We start from the raw sequence: 21,928 nt of genomic DNA on the forward strand, positions 1-21,928 counted from the left end.
GTTAAGTAGCACTGATATTAATGTGAGATGACATCAGTCAAAAACTGCTCCAAATTCAGGTACAGCAGGCTCCAGGGCAACCTGTATTCAGTAGGTTTCTAATTCTGACCTATAATTGCAGGCATTTTCAGAAGCTTAATGCTTTCCAACTGAGTTTTCCTTATTCCACTATAACACAGAAGCAAATCTACAGCTGTGTTGCAGCTAAAGGAAATGAGAGACATGTGGGAAAGTACCTGCCTTCTGTAAGCAAAAATTTGTAAAATTTGTATAGTCTTCAACACGGGAGAGGTGGTACTTGGTATTTTAGAAGATGACCTTTGGAAGGATGCACACCGACTCATATGCCCTTTGCTTCTTAAGCAACTTTGCTTCATACAGATTTGCATGAACTGAAATCTGCTACCACCTACAACTGTAACTGGGCAAATAATAATGATAACTAAGTCATTCACACAAAAATACGGTTATCTTCTCACTAAAACTATTTTGCAGGGTTGTGGTAGTTACGAAGGAATGCTGATGAAAGCAAGTGTTAGCATTTCACATTTTAAAAGGATGTTTTACATATGTTTCAAAACTAAAATAACTAAATGGAATAGGACATTAAAACATGCAAAAAACATGTCAAAAACATTGTTTTCTAAACAAAAATGTTTCAAGGTTTCTAATTCAGAAAGTTAATCTAAAATCTCTTTTTGAAATTGTAATTATTATAGGAGTGCAAATGTTCAGTTTTATCTAAGACCAGTGGGAGCAGACTGCAACTGTGATATGGTAGAAAAATAGATAAGATAAACACTTTGGCACGTGTAATTAGAAACAGAAAAAATATGTTGGAACAAAGATAGCAAAGTCATTTCTATTCACTATAAGGGTTCAAATCAGAAGAATGTACACTTTAAATATAAGCTATGTTTAGACCTGCTGGTAGCCTTACTAGCTGTGTGAAGTATAGCATCTTGCTGGAAAATGAAAAACATGTCAAACCTCCCACCACCAAACATTTCACCATCACCTTAATGAATCTTCAGTTGCCAAGCATTGCTGATGTTGTACTGTACAACATTCCTGACAAATTATGTTAGTCTCACTTTATTAAGCTTTTTACTTCCATTGCCAATATGCAGGAGCTACCTCGAAAGGTTCTTTTTTTGTTGTTTTTGTTTCAATACATTTGCAAGGTAGTTTCTGTTCTCTGAATGTTGTGGATTTTTTGTTACATGGTAATGGATAGGCCTTTTAATATTTTAGCAGAAATTGTTCCAATAAACTCCTTTCCCTAACGTATGCTATCTGAACTACGATCATAGGCAAAAGAGCCGATAAAACACCTGGGTTTGAACTTTTTCTATTTTTGTAACATAGCTGTCAGTGGTTTTTTTTCTGCATCTTGTCTTAAGAAAAAGCCTTTATTTCATCATCAGAACTGTTTTATCCTTAGAAAATAGAACTTTGCCTACTGTGTTGAAGGGAGAACCTGGAGGACAAATGATTCTGCTTGGTTTAATATACAGCAGTCAACACCACCAGTTGTTACTAGCAGATTTGCTTCACCCATGGAAACCCTGTTGAGGTAAATGGGAGAACAAACCCCAAAGTGTGATTAGGTCCTCGTCATTTTTGTGTAATGTAGTAGGAGAGTAATAATGAAGATAAGCACCTGTAGAATTAATTGCAGAGGGGTACAACTGAAACCATACATTCCAGACTTCAGATGATGAGGTTATTTGCAGGCTAATTATCCTTGTGGGGACTTTAGGCTGAATGGGGGACACAAACAAAGCCTGTTTGAGGCCTGCCCCCGGTGTGCTGATTGCAGCCAAGTGGGTGCAGCTGCAGGACACAGCTCTGCTGGGGCAGGAAGAGAGGTTGCTCCCAGGTGGCGTTGGGGTCAGTTCCCAGCCACAGGTAGGAGTGGTTGTGTTTAACTTTCTAGCAGTGCTGTCATGTCTAGAATAACGTTATAAAATAATTTTCTTTATGTTACTTGGTCCCTTACCTTCTCTGTTGTGAAGGTTTGGGCTTAAAAGGAGGAAAAGAGACATGAAAGTGAGCTCTTAAGAGCGAGGAGGTGATAACACCCACTAAGTACCCCATTGGATTGCTCTGTATGATGCAGTTGGTTTTCCAGTTTTATATCTTTTCATTGTGTTAAGAGTCTCTGAGGCACAAGAAAAGTTGATGTATTTGCTGCAGTATAAAGGCAGTCTATGCTGTCTTGGATAAAGGAGCAATTGAAGGGTGAGTAGATATATTACAACTTGCCCTCCTTTAGCTGATAAAGGTTAAAAAGCAGGGAAAACCCAATAGCATGATCATCAGCTGCCTAAATTCCTACAGCTTGCAATCAGCTTGGGGAATCTGTTAAAGTCTTTGCTGTATAAGTTAAACTTTGCTCAGATGTATCTGACGATTTCACCATCGTGTTCCTGAAACTGCTATCTGAACTCAGTCATAGACAATCGACAACATGCACATCTGCGTGCAGAGTCAAGGAGCGATCATGACTTCTTAGACCAGATCCTGTAAGTAGATATGTGTTGTCCCCTTGGAAACATGCCTCAGCAGTTCTTCTTGTGAAATCAAAACCAGAAAGTGGAGCTGGCTTTAGAAGAAAGGTTCTGTTCAGGGTTCATCTAGATAAGGGGCTCTGACTGATGCCCTCAACTCATAGCATTTTTAAAAAGTGTGAAGTGTGCACATGTTTGCAACTGGTGTGATGAGGGTGCTGCTGGCTAGTAAGCTGCCCCATCTATGTAACATTAATCTGTAGACAGCCATATTTCAAGGTGTAGACAGGGTAGAGGTCCAGTAGTCGCCCATCTCAAAATTTTGTGCTGTTTCTCTTGGGCTGAATGCACTTTCTTCTGTCCATCTTTTCTTACACACTAACACTTTTAGAATTCACTATATTATCAGGTACTACAGAAACTGGCAAATTTAGGAAATGTTTTCTTTTAGCAGTTGAATGCTGAAAGTAGTGGAGGGCCAAAAAAAATGAACATACATCTGCAGGTAGCTTACATTTTAGGGAATTTTCCAAAAGTGACATCAGTGACTGCTTTCTTCAAGAATGCCTGCCCACTGTGACTCCAGTACAGTCTGGACTTAATTTTTTTATTGCAAGGAAAGATTTAAGATACTTTATTATCTCATTCACCTGTGCTTGAGATAATTGGACTCTGTGCACTATACAAACAGAAGAAAATGGGACCTATTTCACTTAGAGATAACATTTGTCTTAATATTGAGTATTCTAACAGGTTCCCATTCCTTTCAGTCATTTTAAATTCATTCAGAAACAAGTTTCTCATATCTTCAAAAGTACTGCAGTTTTTGATTCACTGCAAAATGCTGCAAACTTTTTTTTTCAGTTTTCCTTCTAATACTTAGACAAAGCTCAATTAAAACTCATACCAATTAGTTGTGAATGACTTTTGAGAAATGTGTTAAACAAAAAATACAAGCAGGCTACAACTATTTAAAATGTGAGACTATGCCAGTTTTAATATCTGTTACATTGCCGTATTTCCAAGCCATAAATGTGACAAGAATGGCATGCACCATGTAAAATAGATTTGTTACGGCCACTTAAAAAATTGTTTTTCATTATTATTAACTACTGGAAAGTCAGATGTGAATAGTAAATATTCTTTGATATGTAGTATGGATTTTCCTGAACTGACATTTCGTACCACAGAACTTAAAACATTTGTTCCTGTTAACAAGTGTTTTGCTTCTACTTATGAAGTGCTTGAGGTATCTTTAATTGCTGTATAGGTTTGTGAGATGTATGTAGCTATATCTACCTTATGCTTACTTTGTGGAAAGATACAAATCGTGCAAATAGTCCTCTGTTGTGTTGAGAACATTTACCAATGAATCGGGGGTAGTGAGATGCCTGAGCAATAATATTAGGCCAGATCAAAGGTTCAGCAAATTAGTAGTAGTCAATAAAAGGTGCCCATGGAAGAGAAGAAGAAAAAGACAAATAAAAACCAAAACTCTCAGGATACTTCCTCAATGATCTGTAACTTAGTAATTTTGGATTCTTGGAGTAACCCTGAATGAGATTGAGATTTTTAATTTTTTTTCCTCTGAATCATAGAATAGTTTGGGTTGGAAGGGATCTTTACAGATGAGCTACTTCTAACCCCTCCCAATAACATATGAATATGCTTGTCTTGTATCATGTAAAACTTCAACAACAACAGAATCTCATGGGAATAAACCATAAATACTTCTTTAAAATGAAATATCCCGTGATCAAACCATGTTAATAATATATACATAGCCTTGCTTTTCTGAATTTCAAATTTGCATCTGACCTTGGTTTCTTATTAACCAATTCCAGTTGCTTGGGTCTTATTATAGAAAATGTCTGAAGGATGGTCTTGGTTTTTAAATGCAAGCTTTTATCCCTACTGGGGGAGGAGTGTGTTTTTTGTTTTGTTTGTTTTCCTTTGCTTTTGTTAATCAGTAGTCAGTTTAAAAGTGAGAACACCTCAGTTACAGTTTCTGGACTTGCTTAGTAGAAAGCAGAAGGGTTGAGAAGCACTTTTGGAGGAGATTCTACCCTACAACAGCCAGTACAGTAATACATTAAAAAAAAAAAAAATAGATGAACTGCAGAGCAAACTAAATTAGATACAGCTACAGCAGTGTAATACACTAGTGCCTTTAGTAATTAGCCAGGGCTGAAGTGATCTACTGTGGATTATATTCTTTGAGTATCTCTAATAATCTAAGTCATATTTTCCCTGGTTGACATTTACCAAAGGCCTCAAGTTACATGTATTTTTCTGATGTTTCATAGCTCACTTTTGAATACTCAAAACCTGGATGTTAATGTTGAGAGCTTCTCTTTAAATTGTCCTTCCTGCAATTTTGTACGCTTCTAACTTTATTACAATTCTGTCCTTTAAGTCAGATATATCAGACATTACAGCAGTTAAATTACAATATAAAACTTATCTGCATTCAAAATTGGTAATAAAATTTAGGTCCTTTTCCCTGGAACTGGCTCTTTGTAGAGCTATCTTTCCAAGGGAAGATCCACCAAATTCTTCAGGGTTTCACCAGTGTCCAGGTCTGTATGGGGCACGCATGTGCTGGTTCTGGACCCAGCCTGCACATGTACAGCACTGGTGTACCCAAAGGTGTGATTTTCAGCACTGCTGTGACACCTTGCTTGACCTTCCCAAAATCGCTGCATCTCCCATGTTGCCTCCTTCTCTGGTGTTGCCTTATTTCTCTGCAATTTATTTTTCAAGTCAAAAAATACTGCTCACTCTGCATTTTTATGATATTTACTACACACTTCAAAAGTTCAAAATACTGAAGTTTTATGTTGTAACATAAAAATGGCATTTTGAATATTTGTTGCTAACTCGTGAAGATTTGATGGTCCTTGAACTAGTGAGATTTTTCTCACAAATGCTTTCCATTTTTATTTAATAACTTTGAGGCCCATAGTCTATCCTCAGCATAGGAGCTGATATTTTCATGAATCTGTTGCCTTTGAGAATGGGAGCTTCAGGTGAAAAAGTATCTAGTATCACAGCACTCGTGTTAATCTGTTCATGTTTCATGTTAAGGGATCTGGACTGCTGAGAAATCCAAGTGATACAATAGTAAAAATAATAGGCTTAGTTAAATACACATGCTTAGTTAAATATATTTACTGTCTTCTATTTCTCTCTTTTAAGACAACTTTCTAATTATCATCTCATATGTAAACCTCAGGCTGATGCACGTCAGGTGTTGGCATAAGGATTTTGAAGTTGAAAAACAGACTTGAGCAGTCAACAAATTTTGTATTTTCATCTTGCTCAAAACATGTATGTGTTGATACTATTTACCAGCACTTATTTGCATAGGGAAAAAGGCTTTAAATGCTGCTGCTTATCTAGTCTTTAGCCCCGTAGCATTTATAGCAAAGATGCTGTTAGCTGAGTTGTGTTATTTAATCTGGTGTTCAAAAGAAAATGTCAACCAGACCAGCTATGAAAATTAAACTATTCCAATGCCTTTAGGACTTCTTACTTCCATTAGCTTCAGACTAAAATAAACAGGTTTTTTTTATATTCTTTACTGAAATCCTTCTTCTGTCCTTGTTTCTCTTTTTGTGTGTCTGAACTTCTGCATCCGCTTTTCCTTGCTTCTTTCCTGTATCTTTCATTGCTCTGGCTTTGTGTTCCATTTCATGTCTTGCTCTCTTTTTGTACTTAAATCCTTCTAACCACCTGCATTTTTAATGATCTTGTTTTCAAAATCAAATACCTAACGCTGTTGGGATTTCCTGTCACTCTGCCTGCAGGCATCACTCTTCTTGGCTTTTGTTCAGAGACTTGTACTGTTCTCTGGAAACAACGGTTATGTGGCCTTCCTGCAGTCTGGTTAGTCTTTGGCATCTTGGAAGGTTTCAGAGTCAGCAATTAAGCTCAAAAATACCCCTTTCTGAATGCATATTCTTGTAAAATTTAACTTGTGGAATGCCAACCAGAGGATTGTTTTACATTTCAATTTACCAGCTATTAGAAATGCAAAAACCGCTAGAGCTAAACTGTTTCTTTTCTCCTGTTTGCTTGGTGGTTTGACTGTTTTGTACTGCGCTTCCCTACAAATCAAGCTGAGACAACTCTCAGTTGTGTTAGCGGAAGGTACGGAGGTCTCTGTAGAAAGCAAACAGCACTGCTAATCCAAACCCTATCAGTGCTATTGTTAAAGAGCATGCCATGGGAGGGGGATCAAGCAGAGAAAGGCATGTGCCAGAACTGACTGCAGATCACACAGAACCCCCAGCTTAAGGTGTCCCAAGCTGAAACATACCCAAGGCAGCACTGAGCTGTGAGGTTATACTGCTTTCTGTGTCTGGGCTGCCTTGCTGGCGTCTTTGCACCTACATCAGTGTTACCTGGGCCCAGCCAAAACACCTGAGGATGCCTGAGCTGGGACAGGTGAGTTTTGGCTGCAGAGGTGATGGCTGGAGAAAGCAGTCCAGGGATGTCCAAAATGAGAGAACTAACTGTTGGGTAGAGTGGACTATTGCAGGCTAGTCCTCAAGTGCATTCCCAGGCCACTTTATGCTGTGGTATAAGCATAACCTGAGGCAAAGGGAAGCAAACTCTCACCATAATTGAATAGGACCCCACCTATAGTGGTTCTGCACAACATAGCTGCACAGTGTGGAGGCAGATGTAGAACTGACTTGCTCAGAAATTTCTTGCCAGAGCTTTCACACTTTTCGCTCCCTCCTGTAATTTTTGGACTCTGAATAAGGTACATAACGCAAATTTGCTGATTTGTAGTATCAAAGTCCTGTAGTACAGAACTTCAAATTTTGCCTGAGTTGCTACTTCCTGAAAAAGATGCAGTGGAACCTATACCTGGCTCACTTCAATTTCTTCAAGAGGAAGTTATTAAGAGGCATTTTTAATCCCAGCCTCTGCCATAGCAGAGTATTTTCTTCCATTCCTATTAAAAGTGCTTGACCAGGTATCCTGGGGAGACAGGTCTCTTCTCCTTTTGAGCAGTATTGCAGAGGTATGTAAATGAAGAGTAGGGATTTTATTAGCTTCTTGCACAGTGGTAGATAATTTAAAAGATGGAAACATGGCCATTCTAATATTTTGTAAAAAGAGAACCTGAGTGGTGTACAAGAATGAACTGAACTTTTATTAAGCATGAATGAACATTAACAATGACTGAATACTCCTAGAAGCCTGGTCTCTTCTGCTGTTCAGCTGTTGTAAATGTAAGTAATCATAATGCAGGCTTCTCTTTTTTTGTGAAATTGGACATGCCTACTAACCTAAACAGCAATCCAGGTCTCATGTAAAGCCATTTTTAGGCAATAAGGAGGGAATTTAATAGTAAAACAAGCTAATGTTTTTTTCACATTCAAAGAATGATTGATATTGGGGTGATCAGTTGTGATCGTGACAGACTGCTGTACTTGCCAGCTTGCTGCTGACTCACGTGATATTGCCTTGCATTCACACACAGATTAGAAATGGGGATAGCCAGGTCATCTACACAACAACATTAACAAGAAGTGCCTCATGAAGGAAAAGCTCTGGGTTAGAGCACAAGTGATTGAGATGCTGTATTTCTTATAAAAAGCATGTTTGAATTATGTTTTTTATTGTTTACAGTATCTATGCATTATGGTATCTAAACCCAAATTTAAGTATTAGCTACATTAAGAGATGGGAGTACTGTCACATCAAATAGAAAGTTTTTCACCTTAAAGTTGTTTTTTAAGAGCTAAAAAAAGCCAGAAGCAACAAAAGCAAGCCATTCATTAACAAAGATTTTGAAAAGGAGTAAGTTAATAAATGTCTTATTTTAAAGAGCAAGTTGACTGTGTCGGTACTATGTTGCCTTTGTCTTATAATGCAAAAATAACAGCACTTTGCATACACCTCTGCTTTATTTAAACATAGGTCCCACACATCAATATAGCTTCCACTTTTACTTGGGTAACCAAAGTTCTGATTTTTCCATATCTTGTTGTAAGAATCCTTGGAATAAGGCAAAAGTTAAGATGGTCATTCATCCAGAACTCCAGCCAAGCTCTAAAGGAGCCATTCTTTATCTCTGTGTAAATTCAGATCACTTTCCTCAGTTACTCCTTGTTTAGCTTTGTGCGCTTTCATGTGAGACTAAAATAACAAGACCTAAATTCTGAAAAGATATGCTGTAGCTCCTTTTCAGACACTCCATAGACCTGGGGTAGTCAGGAGTATGTTTTGGGCCTTTATCTAAGCCTGAATAGATCTCTGCATAGTCTGAGGAGCAAGAACTGAATTGCTGTTACACAGACTGCTTTCAGAATTGAAAATAAAACTGTCAGCAAGTGCGGTAGGCAGAGAAAAACAATTCTACCTTTCCCAGCTGAATAAGAAATAAGTAGATTAAGCTTCTAGTCTTTTTCCTTTCCACTTCACCTATAAAAACAGTATTTTCAAGTTAGAATGTATTTAACTTGAAAAAAATAGTTTTAAAACACTGGATCACCCTAGACAATCCATAAAGCAGTGGGGCAGAGAATGGAGCTTAATTTGTTGTTTAAAGCAATTCACAAAGTGATCACCCTGAATCAGTTTTAGTCTGTAAACTCGGTTCGTTTGTTGTATGCAAAAGCAACCTGATGTCTTGCTTTTCCCTGAGCCTGCGTATGCTAAGTATTCATGTACACTTGGAGTGAATTAGGATTTTCGTGTGCGCACATTTTCCATTACTCATTTTAAATCCTCTGTTCTCATTAATACTACAGTTTAAATGCATTGGTATGAACGTCGTCAAAGTAAGTTGTTTCAAGTATTTAAATCCAAGTTTATAGAAAATACTGGCAGTTCTTCCCACTCCTCCCCTTACATAGTTGATGGATATCTTAAACTCACCTAGTACACCCAGGGAGCATTTTTTCATCCTGGTAGGAAGACCCTGGCTTCTGCTTCACTCGAAAAGACAGTTTTGAAGGGTGTGTCTAGCAAATCACATACTTGGTATGTGTGTAAAACACCAAACTATATACATAAAAACCTAGGAGAGTTTTGGGTTTAAAAAGTGTTTGCTGACATTACAGAGAAACATGCATCTGCATGTATGGAATTGATATGTTTGCTCCTCGGTAGTCTTCCGTTCTTTGCTTGGAATTTGAATACTTCTCCCTTTTTTAGAAGAAGCGTATAGGTTAGTACCTGAGCAGAGAGGGGAAAAAATGGATCCCTTTCTCTTCGTCCTCCCTTTTGCACTCTTTTGCATAAGAGTAATGTACTGCACCTTTAGTCTGTAGCTTTAAATGTGCGCTGTTAATTCTCAAGAAATAATTATGATGTTTTTACTGTGTAAGAGGGGAGAATTTGTTTCAGATTTATCTTTCTCCTTAAAGTGGCGATTGTATCTAGACACTTGGAATATGCAAGAAGAAAATCTCATGCTAGTCAGTCTACTGCTGATGGTTGAAAAAGGCTTAGAAACAACATAAAGGTCAAAAATATTGTAGCTGTAAATGAAAGTGTTTAAAGTTGGAGAGAGATTTATGGATGAGGACAGTGCGAATTGGCACTGGGACCATTCTTCCCCATTATTTCTCTAAATGACTCTTTTAGTAGTGTTAAAATCAAGATACTCCAGTTTGAAAATTAACGAGAAGGAACAGCAAATAATTAGGAATGATGCCATGAAGTAGGTAAGTACTCTGCTTTGACTACTGGAATACCCAATCCCATAACTGCAGTGAATATGAGTATAGAATGAAAATAAGAGTAGACTACATTTACTTCCCCCACCCCCAAAGTAAATAAATATGGGGGGGGGGGGGGGGGAACAAACACTCTCCCCTACAGAATCTAAAACATAGGTCAGGTGGTACTTAGTCCTCCCAAAGCAATTTGAGTGGCATGATGATATTTTCTTAGGAGTAGTATAGACAATAATTTATTTTAGTGCAGTTGAGAAATAAAAGATTTGTCATTATTATTCCTAAAAGTGAAGCTCCAAGTACAAATTGCCTGTAGAGAGAAGCTGTAGAATCAAGCAGCCAGATCCACGGCTGGTTTATGCTGTTGCAGTTCCAGTGATTCCTGTACTTTGCCACTAGCATGAAGTTACAACAGCTGAAAATCATATCACTTAGCTCTCTGCCTTTGGGTTTGAGCCTCTTCCTGAATCTTGCCCTCTCAAAAAAGGCAATTCTCAGTTACTGACCTGCTAGACCTCCAGACAATCTTTACCCAGCTATTGCTGTTGTCATTTCAGAATGAACACATGACATTACCTTAGCATGGTAATATTTACCTAATATCTTTTATCCCTTATTTTAATTGCTTAAAGTGAGGTCTTGGATGAAACTATTTAAACCCCCTAGACGTTATTCCTCTGCAAACTAAGAAAAATATTATGAATGGCTGAAATCCTCCCACAAATCACTGAACAACTTAGTCTTTACAATTCTTTATTGAGAGAGAAGAAGCGGCCTTAATGCCAACACCTAGCTCTATATGATAAGCCTTCATGAACTTTTTATTGTTGTTGTGATGAATGAGTGACTCTTGCTTAACGAAGAAAACAGACTTATGGAGGTTCTTCTATGAAACTGGTGTTGTTTAGTTTTCCTTTGTGGCCTAGAGATAAAACAGCTGTCATGCTTTGTAGCCCATTGCTGTTTCAGAGAATCCTAAGAGAGTCAGATGTCCCATTTTTAATGGACTATTGTATTAATTGGATTTTTTTCACTTCATTTTGTCCTTGTCATCATTTTAAGATTTTTTTTTCTTTGGAAAAAAAATTTCACTGATCTGAGAAGCTTTAGGAAGTTGCATAGATCTTACAGCTTTAAAAACTTGATTGCGTGTTCCACACTGCGTCGAGCGCTCTCTGACCGTGTGCCATGATGCAAAACATTCTCACAGATTTTTTTACATTTTTAAAATGCTGAGTCGCTGTCTTAGGACACTATCTTAAATTGTCTTGCTGTTTTTTAACTTAGTTAGAAATGCTCTTGCTCCAGTTGGATTGGTAGTTTAAATGGCAGCCAGCTGAGAAATCATTTCAGCCTTTTGAGTGCTTTGAAAGGAAATCTTTCAGGGCTCTTTGTATCCCACAAGGCACATAAATGGCAGCGTAGTCTGCTGCAAGTTGTATGTAATAATAGCCTCTGATCTAAATTGGCTTAAGAATACAGTTAGGATTCACTAACAGTGTAAAGGAGTTCAAGAGAAAAACATTCTTAGTGTGTAATGCTGTTGTTGCAGTGCAGCGTCTCAAATAGATTTTGTCATACCTGTTGGGGACACAGACATCTCTAAATCCCAGGCACACGGGTACTTCAACTGGACAAACCAGGGACATACGTGAATGCAACAGAGGTGAACTGACTTTGCAGGAAATTATGAATCTGTTCCTTCTCCATTAACTTTAGTTCTTCAAATAACTTAGTAATTTTTATGCTGATGACGCTGTTTTCTTTATCACCATAAATCATTGTTTTATGCTGATGACACTGTATTTCTCTATCACCATTAATCATCTGTAATGCTTGGGACAGAAATGTTAATGAAGAATACAATTTATTAAACATCACCTAGTAGGTGGGCTAAAAAGGTGGATTAACTGCAGATCAAACAGGACCAAAATAAAGCACCAGACTTGTGGATCTGGCATGAGGGGCAGCAGGAGAGGCAAACAGGACTTGAGCAGAGATGGGAGGAACAGGGAACAGCTCTGCTGAGTGCTCGAGAGCCAGGGAAGGCCACGGCAGCCTGGCACGGGTCAGCAGTGTGGTGCTGCGGGGAGGGAGCTGCTCTCTGGAAGCGCCACAGCATGTCTTCACCGCGGTGTCACGGCATGCCTCGTCATGATGCAGGGCTCTAGTCAGCATCGCTCTGCTACTCGTCCTGAAGCCACGGCAGAAATAGATGGTAATTTAAATTTAACTTGTCTCCCCCTAAGGTCCCTCTGCTCTTTGGAAGTGCTGAATACTCTCTGATATTTCTCTTGTCTTTTCAGAGAATAATCAACTCTTGCAAATCAGGGAAAGGGACTGGAGTTGAATGGCAGCAAAGACTGTCAAAACAAATGCCTCAAGTCATAGCTATTACTGAGAAAGTGTTTCAGACCTTAATTCAGATAAATGTTTGATTGGATAGCCTGTCTGTGCTATAAACTTTAAAGACCATGTTACTTACCTGTCATCTTCAGAGATTGTTTCTATACCCTGTCCACTTAAAGTCTGTGTGTTTCCCAGAAGGCACAGATTTCTTTCATTTTTAATTTTTACCACACTTTGATTATGGTGATATTATATGGGGTCAGTGCTCAGTCAACTGTTAAATAAATTGCAAATTCTACAAAACACAGCCAGCAGAGTCATTACTAACTGTAATGCTGAAACTTCAAGCAAAATTACATCTGGCTACAATGCTATTCGGATGCATAAATTATACTGCCTCTGATTATCCTAAAGAAAATTCAGCCATTAAACTTATTTTATGGGCACAAAACAAGGGGAACTGCCAAAAGGAATCTGTGCATCCTAAAAGTCACAAGAAGAAAAATAATTGGCAAACCTTTTCCGCCTGCAGTTTTATAGAATGTTCTCTCTCCCTCCTGATGTTCAATCAGCTTCCACCACTGGCACAGATAAAATCATACAACGGCAGAACTGGTAGGGGGAATGTAGCCTGTGTAGCTTTTGAACAGCAGGTGGGTCAAACATTTCAAATCTGACCCCAAACAGCACATATCTTTACATGGGGAGCTAGAAGGGAGACTCTCCAGGGAGAAATACTGTAATTCAACACAGAACAAAATAAGGATGCTTGATTGCGAGCAGTTCGATGTGCTACAGAATTCCACTGGAAAGCATTCCAGCTGCCGCGGTGCTCACAGGGAACCTGTCCTCTTCATGTACGGCTAGGTCGCTGATGCACTGTATCTGTATTAAGGCTAGAGAGGAATTGGGAGTGGAGCTTTCAGTTGCTGTGCAAACAGCCACTCCAATAGCATATAGATTACAGATCAAATCTATGTCATTAACCTCTTAAACTCAGGGGGAGGGCATGTTGCTACTTTCTTTGTCCTCCCTCCCCCAACCTTATCTCAGTATTAGCAGTGCTGAGTTCACAGCTACCTTTGAAGAGCAAGTGAGCCAGTTGTTTAAAACAGTCCTGTCACTACATTTGCTGAGTTGCTTAAATGTATTTTAAACCATTCATATATTTGACAAGTAATTGCCAAAATAGGTTATATGTCACTGACCTTTATCAAAGTCTGATTTTTTCCAAGTCTTGTCTCACAGTTCCCTCCTGTAAAGACATTCAGGGAAGATAATTGCTCCCTAAACTAATTGCCTTCTCTGGTGTTCTTTTCTGGGCTCTGCAAGATAGAAACTTAAACTATTTGTTATTAGAATGGGTCTGAGCTCCTCAGTCTGGAAACAAGAGGAGGCACACACATTTCGCTTCCTTCCTTGTGCATTGTTTCTTTCATTATGAAGTATTTCTGTGTAGATTTTACAGAGGAAACAATTTTATAATCCAGTATGTGTTATTGTATTAAGTATAAATAAAAGTAACAGCAGTCACAGATCATGCCCCTGAGTTCATTTGGAAGTGCACTGCGTTACTATCACAACCAGTATGGAACCTGAATCTATTTTTTCCTTGCTGATTAATGATAAGTATTTGCTATTTCAATCCAAGTTCATCTTTAGGAACAGAGAAGTGAACATCAATGTTCTTTTAACAAAGCTCTTCATTTTAAATCAGCTATATGATAGATTCTGACTGCTCTAGTCAGTGGCTAGCAGATTTTTATCCAAACAAGGAGCTACTCATGGGCTGAAGCATTTTGATAGCTCTTAAATATGAACAAAAATATTAATGGTACTGTATCTTATCAGGGTCTTCGTGTAAATTGTTGCCAGAAAATAGAGAATTCCTGCCAAAAGGGATTGTTACTTTTAGTCTAGTTTTACTCTGGAGACAGCTTTTTCCCATGCGAGTGTAATTGTAAGCAGGCAACGAGGAGCTTGCGTGATGTTTGTGAGTATGTTTGAGTATGTAGTACTTTGTTATAAGGTCAAAATTTTTCTGTTTACCTTTAGTTGCAGTTTATTCACACCTTCGTTTGTTTGTCTGTTATATACATGAGTAAGCTGTGTGCAACGCTACCATCAGGATGTCCTGGAGAGCTCTGCTTTTACAGCAGGAGCCTTAGAGACCCAGAGTGTCCATGATGAAAACTGAGTGGTCTCAGCCTGTGGAAGTGTACTGGGTCCAGCTGGCCTGAAGCTGACTTGCCCCACAGTGGCCAACGTGGTGCTTTGCTGGGGCTAGCGCAGGGCTGATATTGGAGTGGTTGCTGCAATATCTGGCTGCAATATTGCTGCAATGTCTGGCTATAGGCTCTTCAGAAGGGACAGGCAGCACAGAAGGGGTGGTGGTGTGGCTCTCTATATTAGAGAGTGTTTTGATGCTGTGGAACTTGAGGCTGGGAATGATAAGGTTGAGTTCCTATGGGTTAGGATCAGAGGGAAGGCCAACAAGGCAAGCATCCTGGTGGGGGGTCTGTTATAGACCGCCAAACCAGGATGAGGAGATGGATGAGGAGTTCTACAGGCAGCTGGCAGAAGTTGCAAAAGTGTCAGCGCTTGTTCTCGTGGGGGACTTCAACTTCCCAGACATATCCTGGAAGCACAACACAGCCCAGAGAAAGCAGTCTAGGAGGTTTCTGGAGAGCGTGGAAGATAGCTTCCTGACGCAGCTGGTTAGAGAGCCTACCAGGGGAGGTGTCCCGCTAGACCTTCTGTTCACAAACAGTGATGGACTGGTGGGAGATGTGGTGGTCAGGAGCTGTCTTGGGCAGAGTGACCACGAAATGGTTCAGTTCTCTATTCCTGGTGAAGTCAGGAAGGGGACGAGTAAAACCGCTGTCTTGGACTTCCGGAGGGCTGACTTTGAGCTGTTCAGGACACTGGTTGGCAGAGTCCCTTGGGAGGTGGTTCTGAAGGGCAGAGGAGTCCAGGAAGGCTGGGCACTCCTCAAGAAGGAAATCTTAACGGCTCAGGAGAGGTCTGTACCCACGTGCCCAAAGACGAGCCAGCGCGGAAGAAGACCGGCCTGGATGAACAGAAATGTGGTTCGAGCTTAGGAGAAAAAAGACGGTTTACAATCTTTGGAAAAGAGGGCGGGCCACTCAGGAGGACTATAAGGCTGTTGTGAGGCTGTGCAGGGACAAAGTTAGAAGGGTCAAAGCTCATCTGGAGCTCAGTCTGGCTACTGCTGTTAAAGATAACAAAAAATGTTTTTATAAATACATCAACACCAAAAGGAGGACTAAGGAGAATCTCCATCCTTTACTGGATGCGGGGGGAAACTTAGTTACAAGGGATGAGGAAAAAGCTGAGGTGCTTAATGCCTTCTTTGCCTCAGTCTTTAGCGGCAAGACCGGTTGTTCTCTGGATACCCAGTACCCTGAGCTGGTGGAAGGGGATGGGGAGCAGGATGTGGCCCTCGCTGTCCATGAGGAAATGGTTGGCGACCTGCTACAGCACTTGGATATATGCAAGTCGATGGGGCCAGATGGGGCACTGTTTCCCACACGGAAATGGTTGACACCGTTTCCCACAGCGTTCTCCTCCAGAAACTGGCTGCTCTTGGCTTGGACTGGCGTACGCTTCGTTGGGTTAAAAACTGGCTGGATGGCCGGGCCCAAAGAGTTGTGGTGAATGGAGTCAAATCCAGTTGGAGGCCGGTCACTAGTGGAGTCCCCCAGGGCTCAGTACTGGCGCCAGTTCTCTTTAATATCTTTATCGATGATCTGGATGAGGGGATCGAGTGCACCCTCAGTAAGCTTGCAGACGACACCAAGTTAGGTGCGTGTGTTGATCTGCTCGAGGGTAGGAAGGCTCTGCAGGGGGATCTGGATAGGCTGGACCGATGGGCTGAGGCCAACTGTATGAGGTTCAACAAGGCCAAGTGCTGGGTCCTGCACCTGGGGGGCAACAACCCCAAGCAGAGCTACAGGCTGGGAGATGAGTGGCTGGAAAGCTGCCTGGCAGAGAAGGACCTGGGAGTATTGGTTGATAGTCGGCTGAATATGAGCCAGCAGTGTGCTCAGGTGGCCAAGAAGGCCAACAGCATCCTGGCTTGTATAAGAAGCAGTGTGGCCAGCAGGGGTAGGGAAGTGATTGTCCCCCTGTACTTGGCTCTGGTGAGGCCACACGTTGAGCACTGTGTTCAGTTTTGGGCCCCTCTCTACAAGAAGGACATGGAGGTGCTCGAGCAAGTCCAGAGAAGGGCGACCAAGCTGGTGAGGGGTCTGGAGAACAAGTCTTACGAGGAGCGGCTGGGGGAGCTGGGGTTGTTCAGCCTGGAGAAGAGGAGGCTCAGAGGCGACCTTATTGCTCTCTATAGGTACCTTAAAGGAGGCTGTAGCGAGGTTGGGGTTGGTCTATTCTCCCACGTGCCTGGTGACAGGACGAGGGGGAATGGGCTAAAGTTGTGCCAGGGGAGGTTTAAGTTGGATATTAGGAAGGACTTCTTTACGGAAAGGGTTGTTAGGCATTGGAATGGGCTGCCCAGGGAAGTGGTTGAGTCACCATCCCTGGAGGTCTTTAAAAGATTTTTAGATGTAGAGCTTAGTGATATGGTTTAGTGGAGGTCTTGTTAGTGTTAGGTCAGAGGTTGGACTGGGTGATCTTGGAGGTCTCTTCCAACCTAGACGATTCTGTGATTCTGTGGTTGCACAGTGCCAGGGCCACCTGTCTGCTCGCCCATGCCCGCCGCCACAGGAAGGAGGCCAGGGCTCAGGCAGAGGCCAGGCTCATGTGGCTGAGGCACCTGGCCCAAACCAAGCTAAGGCGTATGCCACATGTGGTGTCCCACTCAGCCACAGAAGCTCAGAGAAGGAAAGAGGAGAAGGGGGCATTAGTTATTAAGGGGTTTGTCTTCAGAACCAACCAGTATGCATCCTGAGGCCTAGCTTCCTTGGAAGTGGCTGGAGTGGCCTGTCAAAAGATTTATTCTCCACTTCCCGTTATTTGTTTTGTTTCCGCATAGAACTGTAGAATCATAGAATGGTTTGGTTTGGAAGGGACATTAAGGACTATTCAGTTCCAACCCCCTGGCATGGGCAGGGACATGTTCCCCAGCCCAGGCTTCTAAAACCCCATCCAGCCTGGCCTTGGGCACTGCCAGGGATGGGGCACCCACAGATCCTCTGGGCAGCCTGAGCCAAGGCCTCGCTGCCCTCTGAATGAAACATTTCTTCCTAATATGTGGCTTTTTTTTTCTTTTTTATTTTCCCATTAAACTAACTTGACTCACAAGCTTTTTCATTTTATTTCTTCTCTCTGTCCTGCTGAGAAGAGGGCAGCTGGGTGGCCAGCAATCTGTCTTCCAAGATTGCTTCAGTTAAATCTTTCTTTCTTCTTCTGATTCAGTTAAATCAAAATTATTTGATTTTTTTGAAGATAAATCCCAAACTACAGTTAATTGTATATGTAAAGTTAGAAATTAAAGTTGGTATATTTCCATAGCAAAATTAATGCTGAAAAAATTTTGACCAGGCTTAGTTCTGAGAAAAATGTGAAAATGCCTCTTCTGAGTTCACTTAGTAGGATCTGTAAGCATTGACAGAGAATTCCATTGGTAGTGGTGAATGACTTCATTAATAATGTTATCACCTTAATTTATCAGAAATATTGTATTTCATTTTCAGCTGCAAGGAAGAACATATCTTAAGAATCTGCTGCAGAGCTTAAGACAATTTCTGCCTTTCCTTTTAATTGTACTCTATTAATTTTAGAGTACTTAATGAAGTATAATTTGCCAGTTCTTAATTTGTTGATTATGGGAAGGTTTGATTTCCCTGCTTTGTTTAAGCTCATTCCATTCAAGTTAAAATATGGAAGGAAAGCAGGGTTTGGAAAAGCAGGGCTTGGAGACTATGATCTTTTTTATTTTTTTTTTTTATCATAATTAGCCTTTTCCTAACTGATAATAGCGTGATATTCAGGGAAACTGTTTCTACTCAATAATAATAATTAAAAAAAAAGATAGTAGTGGTGGTTAGTTGTGAGGTAGTGACGGGTGAAGTCCATACTTAACTTTTGCTCTGCAAAAATTTCCTGTGCTGCTGTGGGTGAGAATAACTTTTTTTTCCCCCATTCCTCTTTGTATTCCTTGTTTCATACATCTCCAGGATTGAGGTTGTACTATACCTTTACTCCCATTTCTAGCTTCTCTGAGAAAATGACTGTCTCTTTGGTGTTCAGTCCACCTAATAAATTAATTTGATGTGCTTACTGTCTGTAGCACTGCACTTGTGTGCTCCAGCTTCGGAGAGATGAATCCTGTTGGTGCTGCTTGTCTGTAGAATAGCATGGAAGAGGATGTCAGTAGTAGCACTGGCTAAAATCATGACCCCTTCTGGAGATCTTAATCAGAAATACCAACCAGTGTGGAATATCTCATTTCTGAATACATTTCCAAAAGATACAGTTTCTAGCATGTCAAAACTGTTTTATGTCCCTGTTTATTTGCTTCCTGCTGATATTCTGCTGTATGGAGCAGGCTCCCTGGTCAGACTGTAAGTCTCATGATGCTCCAAAGTCTCTGGGGCACAAATACTTCTGTGTCATGGGAGCAATTCAGGGTAGTGCATCGTGGGAAAGAGACTCTATTTTGTTAGTTCTAAATTCATAGAAGAGAATGTTTAGACAGATCTCAGCAGGAGCTATAAAATGATGTTAATCCCAAGAGACACCACTGCTGTTTTGCCATATCTAAATATTTGAGATTTATTTTTGACAGTTCTCTCTAAATTCAAGGAAAGTACACAGGTTGTTGTTTTTTTTTTTTTATGAAAAAGTGTTGCATTCTTGAAAACCCTGCTGCCAAGTAAATGACCTGGATGTTTGGCCATATTCCTTATCCTCCTTGCTTTCAGGTTCTTCACCATTCCAGGGAGGTTACAGACACTGTATTTTCAAGGTTTATGGGGGGAAAAAAATTGCTTTTAGGTAGGAAAAAAAAAAAAAAGGAGAACACAAGTGACAAAGGCAAAACACTTAAGAGCACAAACTTACACAGGAGACTTTCCATTCTTGCAAGAGAAAGAAGAACATCCCACTTGCACAGGAATCATAAAATATCGGATGCCCAATTCAGAGGAGTTGTTGATGGCTATGCTAATACTTTAAGCTACAGTTTCCAAATTTCAGTTCTAGACTATGCTAGTTCAGAAACGACTATTACCACACTCGTTTTGTATCTACCATAGTGGAAGTCCAGTACAGTTTTGGACCACCAAACCACAGTGAAGGAGAAGTTTTATAACTGCAAGTATCCACAGCCTCTTCACCTCAGTGTACAAGAGATTTGTCTTGTGTTTCTCCTAAACTTTGTTTACTCCTTTTCCAGTAGTCTCAAGTTGTAGTTCCACAGCTAGCTACTACACTTGTGTTTTCTTTTACTACTGCATCTGACAGTCTTTCTACTTTGGAAATTTTAAAGTTAGTAAATTTATACTGCAGACACGCACATCTTCTCTTTGTGAATGTGGGCAGCAAGTTATTTTAGAAAAAAAAATGGACAGTTTACAAATTGGAATGCTATTCACAAGCACTTTTTTTTTTAAATGCAGTTAAAATGCATACATGTTTTCTGTGCCTTTGCTCTAGCTTCCTATCTTCATTTTGGTGACCTCTAGCAGAAGTTTAAAAGGAAATTGGAAAAAAGTATTTATTTCAATTGAGTGATTAAAAAAACTTGATTGCAAATTCTGTAAACAGTGGATTATAGTAAATCAAATTTTGTACTCCCCCTTCTGGTTGTGCTTTTAAGGAGTGTGCCCACATGGAAGGCAGGAGTAAGATTGTCAATTTGTTAGTTGAAAACAGTTTTAAAATCTGTTTCTGTGAAATGTGTCAGCTAGCGAGCAAATAATTTCTTCTATTAAGATGCTGTGTGTATGTAATTTCAAATAACCATGCAAGCAGATATGCAAGTATTGTGGTGGTTTTCATTTCAAGGAAGTTAAAAAGAGAATAATTTCTGTGTGCTTGGGATCATAGTTTGATAGTCCTTGTCACATGAAGCAGTACTTTATTACTTAAATGCACCTACTAAGATCAGTAAGTTTACTGAAGACTGCATCAGATGAGCAAAGTTGCTGGTATGGTAAGAGGTAGTGAAGGCTTATTAGCAATGTAAGCAACGCAAACAGAAATGTGTGTTGCAAAATGCTGCCTCCACAAGAAATACATAAAATTCTACCTGTATAGCATGAGGCAACAATATAAAATTACATTTTTGATAAACTAAATTAAGTTTTCCATCTGCATATGCAGAAGTGTTCAGAAACAAATGATGGGTTTTGCTATGAATTCTTGGCAATATGGGTATTTTGGAGGCTGCAGACTTGCACACTCATGCTGTATGTATACACTTGCTTAAGAACTGTTTTGCTGGTGTGAGTGTTTGCAGGAGTGCACATCCCTGCAGGTGTGGTAATGACTTTGGTACAGCTGTGCCAGCTGTGGATTGGGCCCACTGAAGCCTCATTTATTTGAGACTTACATTATTAAAAGTGTGCTATTTAATTCATTGGGGAAGCTGCCTTCAGTTTAGAAGTGCTAGAGATACTTAGCATTTTATATGTTCTGGGAGCCCAATAAACATCATCTACTTCAACTACACAGTGTAGCTGTTCTAGATGCCTGGTTGCTTTCCTGGATTGTGCTGCCTTTCTAATTAAATCAGACTTGGGGATTTGAAATTGAATTGGTGTGAAATGCACAATAAGAACCTGTAAGCAGTTTAAGACAGGCAAGTCCTGGATTTTACCGCCTGAATTTGCGTTCCTGTTTTGTGACCATGTCCCACTACAGGACTATCTGCAAACAGTTCTAATGATGTTTTTCTGTCAAATTGTATTCCATAAATAACTCTTATTTTACATGAGATATGGCATTCCTCATTGTAGTGCTGCTTTAAGGGCGATGACACATCCCCAGATTTGACTGCCATTATCAGCATTGATAAATTGAATGGCCCATAAAAGGATCCTAAAGCTGCTGAGACAGGGTGAGAGATGACGGAAAGTAAACCACTTTCCTAAAGAATATAAGCCATGCGTTCAAAAATAGGAACAAGAAGTATTTTCAGATAGTAGCACCACTGTGTATTTATTTCAAGATGGACAGTAAATGGAAATTGCAGATCAAATATACAAGCTCTATTGAGATCATGGGCATGTGTTAAGTGTAACCAAGACAGGCCTTCCAGCTTTTCCTGTCAGAATAACTGAGAAAGTAAATTACATGACAACAATATCACTTTGGAAAGGAAAAAGATGAACACCTCTAATCACAGTGTAAGAGATATGACACAGTGAAAATGGCAGCTATAAA

General features: G+C 40.1%; 1 long non-coding RNA gene across 1 annotated transcript in view; it reads left to right on the forward strand.

The window, feature by feature from the left end:
• The first annotated feature begins 223 nt into the window (after positions 1-223).
• Positions 224-21,928, forward strand: part of LOC308178463 — a 34,697-nt gene continuing 12,992 nt past the window's right edge. The window contains exon 1 of the long non-coding RNA XR_013939783.1: positions 224-1,911. This is a non-coding gene — a long non-coding RNA (uncharacterized lncRNA). The remainder of the gene's footprint in view (positions 1,912-21,928) is intronic.

Source organism: Anser brachyrhynchus (assembly GCF_964034855.1).
Source record: "Anser brachyrhynchus genome assembly, chromosome: 15".
NCBI lineage: Eukaryota > Metazoa > Chordata > Aves > Anseriformes > Anatidae > Anser > Anser brachyrhynchus.